Source organism: Trachemys scripta, chromosome 1 (assembly GCF_013100865.1).
Source record: "Trachemys scripta elegans isolate TJP31775 chromosome 1, CAS_Tse_1.0, whole genome shotgun sequence".
Classification (NCBI taxonomy): Eukaryota; Metazoa; Chordata; order Testudines; family Emydidae; genus Trachemys; species Trachemys scripta.
Genome location: NC_048298.1, coordinates 102,798,695 through 102,813,888, shown reverse-complemented (window position 1 = coordinate 102,813,888; position 15,194 = coordinate 102,798,695). Strand labels below are relative to the sequence as shown.

The following is a 15,194-nucleotide window of genomic DNA, read 5'->3' as shown; positions in this document are numbered from 1 at the left end:
CCTGGTCTACACTATGAGTTTAGTTCAAATTTAGCAGCGTTAAATCGAATTAACCCTGCACCCGTCCACACAACGAAGCCATTTACTTCGACATAAAAGGCTCTTAAAATCGATTTCTGTACTCCTCCCCAATGAGGGGAGTAGTGCCGAAATCGACCTTGCCATTTCGAATTAGGGTTAGTGTGGCCACAATTCGACGGTATTGGCCTCCGGGAGCTATCCCGCAGTGCACCATTGTGACTGCTCTGAACAGCAATCTGAACTCGGATGCACTGGCCAGGTAGACAGGAAAAGCCCTGCGAACTTTTGAATTTTATTTCCTGTTTGCCCAGCGTGGAGCTGATCAGCTGATGGACAGAGGCCACAACAGGGACTCAATACAGTGCTGCATGAAACTTAAGGAGCTGAGACAAGTGTACTAGAAAGCCAAAGAATCAAATGGACACTCACGGAGGGAGGGGGGACTGACGACTGTAGCTATCCCACAGTTCCTGCACTCTCCGAAAACCATTTGAATTCTGGGTTGAGCTCCCAATGCCTGAAGGGTCAAAAACATTGTTGTGGGTGGTTCAGGGTATATGTCATCGTCTCGTCCTGTCCCCCCCCCCCCCCCCCCCACCCCGGGAAAGCAAAGGAAACAAATATAGTTTCTCGCCTTTTTTCACTGTCACCGTTTGTCTACTGGATGCTGCTGGCAGACACAGTGATGGTTACCAGTCATACTGCACCGTCTGCAAGGCAAGACGGTGCAGTATGACTTGGTAACCATCATCGTCGTCCCGTGGGTGCTCCTGGCTGGCTTTGGTGAGGTCGGTCGGGGGCGCCTGGACAAAAATGGGAATGACTCCCCAGGTCATTCTCTTCTTTAAGTTTTGTGTAATGGAGATTCAGTCCTGCCTGGAATATCATGCCAGCTGGAGGGTTCTGCCTCAGGCTGCTCTCCCAGTCGGCAGCACCGTGTGGTCGCACCTACCCCAGCCTACCTCTTGCTCCCAGGGCTCACAATCAGATACTTAGACCTCTACATTTTGCTGCAAATAAAAAAATAAAGCTGCCGTTTAGGAGCACCCATGACAGCAGCAGACGGTACAGTATGACTGGTAACCATCTTTGCCAACTTGCAAAGCAGCAGACAGTACAGTATGGCTGGTAACAGTCTTTGCTAACTTGCAAAGGCAAGGGGATGCTGCTGTGTAGCGCTGCAGTACTGCATCTGTCAGCAGCAACCAGGAGACCTACGGTGACAGTGGAAAAAAGGCTGAATGGGATCCATGGCTGCCATGCTATGGCGTCTGCCCGGGCAATCCAGGGAAAAGGGCACGAAATGATTGTCTGCCGTTGCTTTCATGGAGGGAGGATTGACTGACGACATTTACCCATAACCACCTGCGACAAATTTTTGGCCCCATCAGGCATTGGGATCTCAACCCAGAATTCCAATGGGCGGGGGAGACTGCGGGAACTATGGGATAGCTATCGGATAGCTACCCACAGTGCAACGCTCCGGAAGTCGATGCTAGCCTCGGTACATGGACGCACACCGCCGAATTAATGTGCTTAGTGTGGCCGCATGCACTCGACTTTATACAATCGGTTGCCAAAAATCAAATTCTGTAAATTCGGAGTAATCCCATAGTGTAGACATACCCTTTCACTGGCTTTCTCACTCGTCCTGACTCCTGACAGCCTCACTCCCACACGTACACAGCCAGTATATGCACTTCCTGAAAACACAGGGCAACAAATCTGAAACTGACCAAAAGAAATATTTTACTCCGTGATTTTTAATTTAATTCAATGGAATGGAATAGGCCATGGACAGTCATTGAAATAAACAGGCATTTTTAAAAAGCATTTTTGTGTTCCTTTGGAGCATGAAATACAGACTGTTTCTGCACGTCAGGTCATTTGACCAGAGGGACAAATGGTCTTTTTCAGTGTGGTAATTCCTATTAGTCTAAGTACTAGAAGAAGAACAGGAGATTAAATTTACATGGGAGTGAACTAAAGGAAGCCCAGTGAGGATGATCCTTTTGCTTCTATGGTGCTTTCCCTCTGACTGTGTCAGAGTGCTTTAAAAACTTTCATTCAATACCCCATGAGATAGGGGACTTCAGTAATCCCCATCAGTAATGATGGGGGCAGAGGGAACTCTGAACCACAGAGAGAAATAAGATACTTATGTTAAGTCACAAACGGCAGCACCATGACTAGAATCCAGATCTCCTGTCCCCACTCCAATGCACTGCCTTCCGTGTGAAGCTTTATTTATATTTACCAGTGTCAGCTGGAATGGAAGAAGAACTAAAAGAGAGGAGCGTATCTACCTGAAAACAGGTTAGCCAGGCTAACTACCATGCATTTGAGAGGTCTGATCCAACTTGGGACTGACCTTAACCCCCACTTTCTATCTTAGAATTCCTCTCCCCACATGTGAGCCCCTTTATCCTTGACTCCTCCTTCCTTTGACAGGACATACAATAGCCAGGGCTGTATAAATCAAAGCCTCAAATCAGGAGAGTTAGAATAGATTGGAAATGCCAGTTCCTCAGGAAAGAAACAAGACTGCCGGAGATTGGAAGAGTGATTGCAGCTTCATTACAGGGGCCGTTTTGCCATTGAAACAGGTTATTGCCTGTCACAAGCTGTTTTTATTTTCCAACTCCCAACAGATGCAGGGCTTGGCCTGAAATAAAAGCGATCTATCCCTGTTTTGTACATCTCATGCCTCTTCCTCTATTCAGTGCTTATGGATACTTACAGGTGCAAAATGATATTTCATCTGAAAAATGTGTCTCAATTATATGGGAGGATGGGAGGGAGAGGATGAAGGTTCTCTCAGTGGCCCACACTGCTGTGTAACTGTAACAGGACTAACTTTTAGTCACATAAAAGTCTAAAGCCAGGCACTAACTCAGACCATGAAGAGAGGCTCCTCCAGTGTACTTTTAGTGGAAACGTGCCCCTTTATTTGGACCACATTTGGATTCAGTCACCAAATCCTACAGCTGGTCAAAATATCTGAATGTTGAGTTTCCAATTAAAGTTTTCATTCAAAATTCAATTCATGATGGAAAAAAATCTGCCCAAAAATTTTGTCTTTTGACAATCAAAAAACTTGAACATTTTTTTTGACATTCCAAAATTTCAAAACCAATAGATAATTTCAAAAAGCAACTGATCCCTCCATTGAATCCCAGAGCAAAAGGGGAGCGGAGAAGGAATTGTAACTCCCTGATTCACAGTTCTCCTAGGGCAACACCCACCCCTACATGCTGCCCATATTCTGGGCTAGAAGAAAAAGACCAATGTAAACCTAGGGAATCTTTCTGGGACAGGAGCCTCATCTTGTCTTTATATTGTCTGTAAGGCATCCACCACACTGTTGCTCCTATATTCATACCTGTAGGATCAGTTACTAGAGTACAGCTTACATGTGTATGACTTGATGAATGCTATGTAACTACAGTGTGCAGTTCCGATCAGTCTCTCCAGACTCCTTTGAATCACATTTGGTCATAAAGTCTAGGAGTCCTTTCCATGTAACTTACACTTCGGTTCAGAGGCATGTACTGTGTGCACTCTGTAAATAATGTCCGGTTATATATATTTTTTTGTGTTGCTAACAGTCTTCGATGCTACCTCAGTGCCCTTAGTCCTAATTCCAGTGGGTAGTTTTTCCTTGTAGCCAGAATCTGCATGATCATTCGCACAGGTAGGCCCATTGACACCAGTGGGATTACTCACATGAGTAAAGGCTACTAGCTAAAGTAAAGGTTGCAGAATTGGATTCCTTAATTGGACATAACATGTCAAGGAGTTGGCTCCTATTATTTGGCAGAAATCTCCAAGCACTGGCAAGATGGTAAAGGTCTAAGTGTCATTTTGTATTTGAAAGTGATATAGAAGAAACTTGCAAATGACAAGGCAGTTGAAGTTGCCATTACTCTTTTAAAAATAAAATGTGTGTGTAATGTGTGTACAGAAACCTCTAATCGGTTCCCTGGCATTCAGGAACAAATCACTATACAAATTAATAATGAAGTGTATGGGCCAGATTCTCAATTTTGTGCATCAGGGTAGCTGTATTGAAGTTAATGGAGCTCAGCTTATTTTACACCAGTCCCTCCCCCCGCCCTAATTAACTAAAACAGTTTTTCAACCCAGCTCACTCTGAGTACGCTGCTAGCCTTTCAGAGGAAAACATTCTTGTGTACACTCTGTCTTGGAACAGCTCATTCAGGAAAATTGATTCATTTTGCTACTGATACCCATCAGCATGTTGTTGCCTTAGTAGAATGTAGCAGTGAATGGATTAATTAGCTTGAATGCATTGGTCTACATTTAAAAAATCCAGGGAATGTACTGGGCTTCTTTACACAGAATAGTTTGAGTTGTGGTTTTGCTTTCTTCACATACTTGGGAAGTGAAGTAGCACTCGTGATCAAACTTACATTTATCAAATGGGACAGCATTCATAAAATCTTGATGTTTTTCAAGACATAGTCTAGAACTAGTATGTACTATTGTCTCAGTCTGTCTTCCTGTTCCTTTGTCATCTTCATTCCCCTCCCTAATTCACTTATAAGAGTGGGAGTTATTGTATCACTTACAAAGATCTTCTAATTTCAATTTCAGGTCTAAATTCACTTCTTTAAATTATGTGGCTCTTTCTTCCCTATTTTAATTCATTACAATGATTATGTATCACAGCTATTGATTATTCATCATCACCACTCCCATAATCACATTGGTTATTGGGGCTCCATCACTGATGAGCAATCAACCAATTGTCTCCACCCCGATGATTGTGTGTCAATGCTTGAGTCTCCATGAAGTCCATTCCTGTCCACTCTTTTATGTTGTCAATCCATCTCTTCTTTTGTCTACCTCTTCTTCTCTTCCTCTGTACTGTACCTTGGAAGATATTCTTGGATAGTCCAGATGATCTTGTTACATGGCTGTACCACTTCAGCTTGCACTTTTTCATGGTCATCAGGAGGTCTTCATATGACCCAGTGCATGATGTTGCAGACCTCTTCATTAGTGACGTGGTCAAAGTAGGAGATGCCGAAGATTTTATGGAAGTATCTCATCTCTACTGCCTGTATATTCCATTCAAATTCTGCTGTAAGGGTCCATGTCTCGCACACATACAGAAAAATGGAGATGACCAGTGCATGCAGCAGTTTCAGTTTGGATTCCAGGGAGATGTTCTTGTTCCTCCAAATTGGCTTTAGCTTTGCCACCATTGCTGTTATTTGCGCAGTTCTTGCCAGAATTTCTGCCTTTGATCCTTCATGAATGATGATTGCCCCCAAATACTTGAACTGTTTCACTGTCTCCGACTCTTGTCCACTGGCAGTGATATGTGAGCTGATCCTGTCACTATTGAATATTATGTACATTTTTATTAAACTATTGCACATAACAAATCAGAATTAATTAAAATAAAGTACAGCAATATGACTATAGCTTCTTCCAGATAAACTCTCTTAAAGTTAATGACAGATAATACATAACATCAGAGAGAGGGATAAATTAAACACCCTGGGCTGGGAAAAAATTATATATTTTCAGCTGTAATCTGAAAAGTGATGGATGCTAAATGAATTCCAGAGATGTAGGCAGGTTATTATTTTATCTTGTCAAAAATTTTCCATCAAAACTCTTTCAATGAAAAATTGGGTTTTCTATTAAATGAAAATTTTCACAGAAAGTGTCTGCTTTCCTTGGAAAATTTTCAATTTATTTTTTTTACTCAGCCAAAAAAATCAAAACTTTTTGGCCAACCCTCCTGAATGATGGGATGTTCAAGTTTTCCTTTTTTTCAACAAAAAGTCAAAATTTTCTGCTGAAATATTTATCAAAATTTTCCCGGGGGCGGGGGAAGAATCCCACTTTCTATCCAGTGACTACACATGACAAGAGTTGCATAAGTATAGGCTCTCACGTTAACAGTGGCCAGATTGGGTGAATGGAGAAAGAAGAGACCAATGCTAGGTTAGTGAAGGGAAAGGGGAGAGAAGTAACGACAGATAATGTTTGTGAGATAGTAGTTGGGGGAGGAGATGTATTTGTTATTAATGAAATATGTCCTGAAAAAAGACTTTGGATCAAAATGTTGACATTTTGCTGAATAAAATTAAAGTTTATTAATCCTGAATGGCTTAGTCTACATTTGGAGTGCCTTACACTTTACCATATGGTAGGTAACTTTCCCTGTTGATATGGCCAATATAGGAATTCCTCAAGTAGACTAGAACTATTCATTACAAACTGAGGCTTTGATTCTGTTAACATTTAAGCACATGTTTAACTTTGAAACATGAGTATTCCCCTTGGCTTCAGTGGGACTATTCACATGTTCTAGTTAAGTGTGTGTGTGTAAATTGGGGCCGTCATTTCTTTTTTTGTTGTTGAATCACTTGCAATCTGATCTCATTTTCTTTAAATTTATTCATCAAACATAAATACTTGCTGAATAATTTGGATCAATAGGGGCTGTTCATGGCATGTTTTCTTTGACTAATTGTGATTCATGTTGTGCGGTTGACCTACTTCCATAGGTTACTTGGGACTACTAGAGCAGGGGTGGGCAAATTTTTTGGCCTGAGGGCCGCATCGGGTTTCATAAATTGTATGGAGGGCCAGTTAGGGAAGGGGGTCATGGCCCAGCCCCCATCTCCTTTCTGCCCACCCCCGGGACTCCTGCCCCATCCAACCCCCCTGTTCCCTGACATCCCCTCTGGGACCCCTGCCCCATCCACACACCCTCGCTCCCTGTCCCCTGACCACTCCCAGACCCTCACCGCCCCATCCAACCCCTCCTCTCATTCCTGGCGGCACCCCCGGGACCCCTGCCCCATCCAACCACCCCTTCTCCCTGTCCCCTGCCTGCCCCCTGCCATCCCATCCAACCCCCCCCGTCCTTCCTGACTGCCCCCCAGGACCCCTGCCCCCATTTAACCCCCTGTTCCCCCTGACCACCCTGACCCCTATCCACACCCCTGACCCCTGACCATCACCCCAAACTCCCCTGCCCTCTATCCAACCCCCTCTGCTCCCTGCCCCATTACTGCGCTGCCTGGAGCTCCGGTGACTGGCGGCACTACAGCCGGGCCACACTGCCGCCACCACGCAGCACAGAAACCGGGTCAGGCCAGGCTCTGCAGCTGCGCTGCCCCAGGAGCTCACCACCCTGCTGCCCAGAGCATGGTGCTGGCGGTGGAGCGAGCGAGCTGAGGCTGCAGGGGAGGGGGGACAGCAGGGGAGGGGCTGGGGTCTAGCCTCCTGGGCCAGGAGCTCAGGCAGGATGGTCCCATGGGTCGGATGTGGCCCACAGGCCATAGTTTTCCCACCCCTGTACTAGAGTGAGGCCTTCATTCAGAAAAGTATCCCTATTCAGGACAGGGTAAATCCCACTGAAGTCAAAGCATATGCTTAAGTACTGTCCTGAATTGAAATATTTTGAACTTGGGAATAATGAGGAACAAATAGCAAATCATGGAGTTCAGGTCTGAATTTTCAGACAAGTGATCACCTGTGCTAAAATTAGTGAAAATCTTGGGATTTGCAAGTATTTATGCAAATACCTGGCACATGTTCAAATAATTGCAATTGGTGATGAATAATATGACACCAGGAATCAGCATGACCTGAACGAAGTCTGCACATTTGCTTGTAAAAAATATTAATAAGTTTTGGTTTTATTGTGTTTGAGGGCTTTATTTGTGCCGGGTCTTGCTGGTCCTGAGCCCCGACGCCTTTAGGTTTCTCAGTTCATAGCCCCGGCACCTCTGGGCTCCCAGCCACCAGCCACTGCTCTCCGGCTGCCCAGCAGCGCAGGCAGCACCAGCAGCAGCAGCAGTGCAGAAGTAAGAGTAACAATCCCATAGCAGGATTGTCTTTGGTAATGACAATAATATCGTTGCACATTCAAAGTCATAACAAGTTTAAAATTAAATCATTGCTTGATCCCCGGCACCTCTTTCATTACAAATTAAGCAGCAGTGTTTAACTATTCTACTAGCTCTAGAACAAACCCATAATGTAGAGGGAACGGATGGGGGCAGGAGGGAAGAAAGAGTCTGAAAACATCATCTATCCTTCCTGAAGAAATAACTCAATCTCAAGGTCTATTTCTCTGGCCGCAGCTGAAAGAAAATCATTACAGGGTCCTGGGGAGGTCATACATATAATATATAATCTTACGCCCACACAAAAGCAATTCAACTTGCTCTGTTTTTCATCTTGGCCTCAGGCCAGCGAAATATTCCTATATAAAACTGACAAGATCTAGTCTTTGTGCCCACTCACTCAGAGCCAAAATGAGTGACTGACGCCTCCTCTTTGTTGTTTCGTATGTATCATCTTGAGGGGGAGGGGGAGGAAAGGTGTTTCCTGATATCCTGAATGTATTGAGTCTAATCTAATTGAAATGGAAAGAAGGAATTAAGAAGCTGCAGCAACGCTGCCAATGCATCCGTGAGTCTGGTGATGGCAACACACACGATTCCAGCAGCCTGCACAAATTTTCTTAGAGGAATACATTAGCAATGACACCACCTCTTTTTCTTGGTTCAGACTTTCTCCCTCTCTCCCTTTTCAGTCCATTTGGTTCTGAAGTCTGTCTCATCAGCTCTACATCTTGTTTCCTGTTGTTTTTTTTAAGCTGTCCTGTATTTTTAGCAGTGCCAGAGGTTATCTTTGTTCCAGTTTGCTGCTATTTGCCCATCTTTCTTCTGTTGCTTTTATATTTATTGTTGCTTTTCCTTACCTCCTTTATTTTCTAGAACTTTTGACTTTTTATATATTTCTCTTTCTTCTCTTCCCTTTCTTCCCCTGCTTTTCTTCTCCATTTTGCTGCTCAGTTTTTTGTTTCCTATAGATGCGAATCACCAGCTGTGGGTACTGGTAAACTCCTCACCAATTGGGGTGAGTTTATATGCGATGTAGCTGAAGAGAGTGGAATGAAGGGCACAAGGTGGCTCTGTGCCAACTTTCTGCTCTGCCAATTCTAGGCCAGCCAAAGGCCAAAATGGACCCCAGGGTAATGTAGAGCAGCTGCAGCTGGCACAAAGTAGCTGGAGATAGGGCCACAAACCTGGCCCTTGATTTTTATTTCACTCATTTTCTTTTTGTTTCTTTATAGTTAAAAATAAGTTTGAAATTTGCCTTCATTTCCTGTCTTTCCACTTATGTCCCCTCACTAATCTGCTACAGTCCCTCTGTGCTTGCTACCGGTGATGGCTGAAGCAAAGCCACGCTGGCTGAGACCGATTCTTGCTACTTGGGAGGCCCTGGCACTGCACCCACACTCCTCACATAGTATTTCCTGGTATAATTTGCACAAAGGGGCTGATCCAAAGCCCATTAAAGTCAGTAGAAAATATCGCATTGACCTGAATGGGCTTTGGATCAGGCTCAGAGTGCACATAGATTCATAGATTCTAGGGCTGGAAGGGACCTTGAGAGGTCATCGAGTCCAGTCCCCTGCCTGCATGGCAGGACCAAATACTGTCTAGACTACCCTGGATAGACATTTATCTAATCTACTCTTAAATATCTCCAGAGATGGAGATTCCACAACCTCCCTAGGCAGTTTATTCCAGTGTTTAACCACCCAGACAGTTAGGAACTTTTTCCTAATGTCCAACCTAAACCTCCCTTGCTGCAGTTTAAGCCCATTGCTTCTTGTTCTATCCTTAGAGGCTAAGGTGAACAAGTTTTCTCCCTCCTCCTTATGACACCCTTTTAGATACCTGAAAACTGCTATCCTGTCCCCTCTCAGTCTTCTCTTTTCCAAACTAAACAAACCCAATTCTTTCAGCCTTCCTTCATTGGTCATGTTCTCAAGACCTTTAATCATTCTTGTTGCTCTTCTCTGGACCCTCTCCAATTTCTCCTTATCTTTCTTGAAATGCGGTGCCCAGAACTGGACACAATACTCCAGTTGAGGCCTAACCAGCGCAGAGTAGAGCGGAAGAATGACTTCTCGTGTCTTGCTCACAATACACCTGTTAATGCATCCCAGAATCATATTTGCTTTTTTTGCAACAGCATCACACTGTTGACTCATATTTAGCTTGTGGTCCACTATAACCCCTAGATCCCTTTCTGTCGTTCTCCTTCCTAGACAGTCTCTTCCCATTCTGTATGTGTGAAACTGATTGTTCCTTCCTAAGTGGAGCACTTTGCATTTGTCTTTGTTAAACTTCATCCTGTTTAACTCAGACCATTTCTCTAATTTGTCCAGATCATTTTGAATTATGACCCTGTCCTCCAAAGCAGTTGCAATCCCTCCCAGTTTGGTATCATCTGCAAACTTAATAAGCGTACTTTCTATGCCAATATCTAAGTCGTTAATGAAGATATTGAACATGTGCAGTGGTGGTTCTGTTATTTGGGCCACCTCACTGGGAACACTGAAATTTGTACTGGCTCATTCAGAAACATGTGGACATAGATTTATCTTTGATTTAGTCTGTCTTCAGCCCACTTCCACGCACTGCTCACGGCCATTGATTTAACATCTCTACAAGTTCAGCTTCTGAAGGAGATATGATTTCCAGGCATCTGCTCCATTTTCCTCAAGCCTGTCGTGCATACTCCACAAGGTGTGTCCAAAGCTGCAGCAATATCAAGATTTCTTGGTGGCCACCTGCATTCCATTGGACAGCCTGGCAGCCATAGCAGAGGACTAAGGAACTTTTCCCAAAGGTATCCTAAATTAATCTGCACATGATCAGCCAAGAAGGGTCACAGTGCCCCTCACAGAAATGCTGTTGCTCTCTCTTACGCACCATATTATAGCAGAACATTCCTTTTCTTCTAAAATGTTTGAGTCCAGTGTATTTCCATGTCAGATGAAGGCATGTTCCCTCTTGCCTCTAAGCTGCCTATATTCATTACTTTTCATATGTTGGTGTCTAGAAGAGTAACCCTGGGTTAGCTGCTCTGGACTAATGAATGGAGAGACTTTTTGGCTTGGATGGCTCAGAGTTTGCAGTCTGCTGGCACTAAGGAAGCTAATGGACAATAATCTCCCACAGGAGTGGTTCCATGAGCAGACAGTGAAATCTTTGCCAGGCTGCAGCAGTGGGGGACACGTCTCAAAGGCAGGGCTGCTCTGGAAATAGGGCATAATTCAGTTCCAACCTGCAGAGTTATCTGCTGTATTAATGCTTTGTGTCAGCAGAGACACACCCTTTTATCCAAACACAATTGGGTCAGAGGTAGTCTTCCAAGATATCCTGAAATATTGTTTGGGGTTGATTAAAACCTTTTGTTTAAATAAAATCAAAGCATTTATTCCAAATCGGACATTTTAAAAATTATATACAAGAGAGAACTTCATTTCAAAAGTCATTTAGAAACCAAAAAGTCACAATGATCCGTTCTGAAAATGTCCAACTGAGATGCTTTGACATTATTGAAACATTTAGTGTTGGTTTTTTTTCAGACAAAATTTCATCAAAATTAGACATCTTTCAAAACATCTTGATTTCCATTAAAACAGCATTTTTTATTAAAAAAAAATGCAAATTTCCAACCAGCTTTAGTCACTAGATCATTCACTCCATTGTTTGGGGAATTAAAATAATTCAAAAGTTAGTTGTGGTGCAGAGGGCCATACAAGCACCCAAACAGGTAAATAGGGCTAGACCATCACTCAGTAGAATTACTTTTTAATATATGATATGATATTGCATGTTGCGTGCTATGTGGAATTATTGTGTGACATATCACGTCCTTGATTATCATATCCAGAGAGTGAATAGTGATCCAGCAATTGTTTGGATCACTAGGTAGCTAGCCCCTTTCTTTGAAGAGCCTGCTAACCCAGGCTATTACTTTGGGTATGTCTATATTACCCGCCGGCTCGGCGGGCAGCAATCGATCCAGCGGGAGTTGATTTATAGCGTCTAATCTAGACGCGATAAATCGACCCCCAAGCGCTCTCCCGTCAACTCCTATACTCCACCGCTGCGAGAGGCACTCGCAGAGTCAACGAGGGAGTGGCAGCAGTCGACTCACTGCAGTGAAGACACCGCAGTGAGTAGATCTAAGTACGTCGACTTCAGCTACGTTTTTCACGTAACTGAAGTTGCGTAACTTAGATCTATTTTCCCCCTTATCCCTACCCCAGTGTAGACCAGGCCTTTGTTTGTTTTGCTATCCAGGCCTTACTTGCTTTCTGACCTGATGCTAAGTCTCTCATTGTACTGTCTAAATCTCTGCAATGTGGTACTTGTAGGAATTGGTATTACAATGACAGACACGTTGAAACACTGCTTTCGGCATTATGTTGTTGCATAGCAAGTTTAATTTCCTTCCAAGATACTCAGTGATCTCTCACAGAATGTCATAACATGTCCCACACTATTGAACACTGTTGACAGGGACCATGTGATATACAATGCCATGGAGTAAAAACTTAGCTCAAAACACCCATGTCCTGAGTGAGCTTGAAGTAGCCCAAAAAACCCACCAGAATTTCTGTTCGCTTAATTGGGAAAAAAAGTCACCTTAATAATGTTTGAGCACAACCACTATTTTCTGGGGGCTAAAATAAATAGAAATAAATTGTTCCTGCTGTTGGTTTTTGTTTCTTAGTTCCTTTTGCTTTTGTCAAGCAACATTTAATGTAATTTCATAAATAACCCTACACACTCTTTTTAATGTCTTGTGACAAAGTTCCTCTTCTGCCTTGGTGGGTCCTATGCTTTTTGGCAGATTTGCTCGCCTCAGAGGTTCACGGCAGCCCTCAGTTTGGCCGCTTCTGCTATAGGCTCAAACCTGCTGTTCACTCAGCTAACCTCATCACTGGCCAGCATGGGGGAAATGGAGAACAATCTCCGCAGTCTCTGTGTCCCACTAGTGAGTCGGGGACAGGCCAGATCCCTTTCCAAATTAAACCTTCCCTTCTGGTTGCTCACAGACCAGGTCAGCTCCCCCTGTGTCCGATGAGGAGATGGGGGAACCCGGGCCCGTCCTCTACACCAGGTTCCAGCCCAGGGCCCTGTGGATAGAAGCTGTCTACAGTGTTCCCTGTATCAGGTGAATGACAGCTACCACTCCCTGGGCTACTTCCCCATGGCCTCCCCCCGGCACCTTCTTTATCCTCATCACAGGATCTTCCTCCTGAGGCCTGATCACACTTGTACTCCTCAGTCCTCCAGCAGTACACCTTCTCACTCCTTGCATGCCCTCCACTAACTGATGGGAGGTCCTTTTTAAACCAGGTGCAGGACCGGCTCCAGGCACCAGACAAGAAAGCATGTGCCTGGGGCGGCACATTGTAAGGGGCGGCATTCTGGCCAATTTTGGGGTGGCCAGCCCAGCCCTGCAGGGGCACGAACTAGCGATCCCCGCCACTCACCGTGCTGCCGGGCTCCCGGAACACGCCACTCCCCGCTGCCTGCACCGGCCTCCGCCTCCTGTGCTGCTCTGAGCCTGGCCCGGCCGAGCCGCCTTTAAAGGAGCGGCTGAGCCAGCACCTCCTGCAGCCCCCAGGGGCTCCGCCTGCCCGGCCGGGAGAGGCACTCCAAGGCCGGAGGGCTACCCACAGACGGAGGGAGTGGGTGGGTGCCACCCTTCACCCCCTTGCAAACCGCCTTGACCGCCCTCCACATGCTCCCTGTGGCTGCTTTTTTTTGCTTGGGGCAGCAAAAAAGCTAGAGCCGGCCCTGATCAGGTGTCCTGATTAGTCTGCCTGCCATAATTGATTCTAGTATGTTCTTAATTGGCTCCAGGTGTCTTAATTAGCTTGCCTGTCTTAATTGGTTGTAGCAGGTTCCTGATTGCTCTAGTGCAGCCCCTGCTCTGGTCACTCAGGGAACAGAAAACTACTCATCCAGTGGCCAGTATATTTGCCTTCTACCAGACTCCTGTACCTCACTAATCTGGGTCTGTCGCAGTCTGTTTATTCTCTATCCATCTGTCTGTTGATTTTTCCTTCAAGTTTTTAGGGAAGGTCATTACAAAGTAGATTAAAAAACAGATTTGCAATCAATATCCAATCAGTATTGTATTGCAGTATCCAAAATGTGAATGCATGGCTAGAGCATTTCTTTTAATGCAATTTGTCTTTTATGTAAATTTTATCTTTGCCTCCTAGTTCTGTTGCTGTCACTTACGATATAATTAATGGGTAAAGGATTTTGCCATTCTACACATCCACGTTTAACTAACAGTAATGTTACATGTGTCACAGTAAATGTCTGTGCCTCTATTGGGTAGGGTATTGTCTCCTCACTTTCTTCCCAGCTTCACTTTTGCTTTAGTGAGTTTGCTTTACTGATTTTGCTTAAGGTTTTCCCTACTTCCCAGGTGTTCTTCCTCTCTCTGCCATCTGTCAGGAATTGCACCTAGCAGCTTTACAGAAATAATTATGGGCATTCAAACAAATTTATCCAGCCCACTGCAGAACTGGGCATGGCCTTTAACTCCTGGGCCTGACATCTGAGGAGAATCACAAGACTGAGTGTGACACATGTGAGCCAGGCCTCCACTGTTACCTGTTCTCCTGACAGCCACCATCACAGATCCTGTCAGGCAGTATATTCTGTCCTCCTTGTAAAACAAAATCTGAGACCAGAATTTTAATGCCACCTGCATTCTCTAAAGGATCAAATTTTTCATATTTTCTAAAGGGTAGTTTACTGGTCAGAGGTTGTGGAGCATTTTGAAGCCCGTGGCTGCACTGAAACCATGGTTGTGATAGCATGAGAAGTCACCCTCTAAATTGTGAGGATTTACGTCCTATCTCAAACATAGCTATGAAATATGCTGTTTCCCATACAGCATTTTTTTAAAAGGGCTGTTCCTGCCAAGCTAAAATTTCTGATGGCATAGCGTATGGAGTGACATTTTTCAAAGTGTCATGTGGCTATCATGAATCTGAAGCCCGGCTATTTGGCGAATGAATTGACTTGTGCTATCCCTGCGATCCTTTCATACAAGGATTCAGATGTCAAGTTCCTTTTGCTAAACAGGGTGGCATTCCATGTGCAGAGTGTTGCATGAGTAGATTGGCATCTTACACAACAATGATAATACTGACCTCCTTTATTAAGTACTTTGAGCTCTACAGATGAAAAGTGCCATATAAGAGCTAGGAATTATTTATTTATTTTGTATTTTGTTTTATTAAGGAGCAGGTGGAGACAGCAGAGCTGCACATCTAATAT

General features: G+C 44.3%; 1 protein-coding gene across 10 annotated transcripts in view; it reads left to right on the top strand.

Annotated features, from left to right (window-relative positions):
- The window catches only part of CHRM2 (cholinergic receptor muscarinic 2), a 205,569-nt gene that overhangs the window by 20,053 nt on the left and 170,322 nt on the right, over positions 1 to 15,194 (top strand). The gene's annotated exons all lie outside the window — the stretch shown is intronic.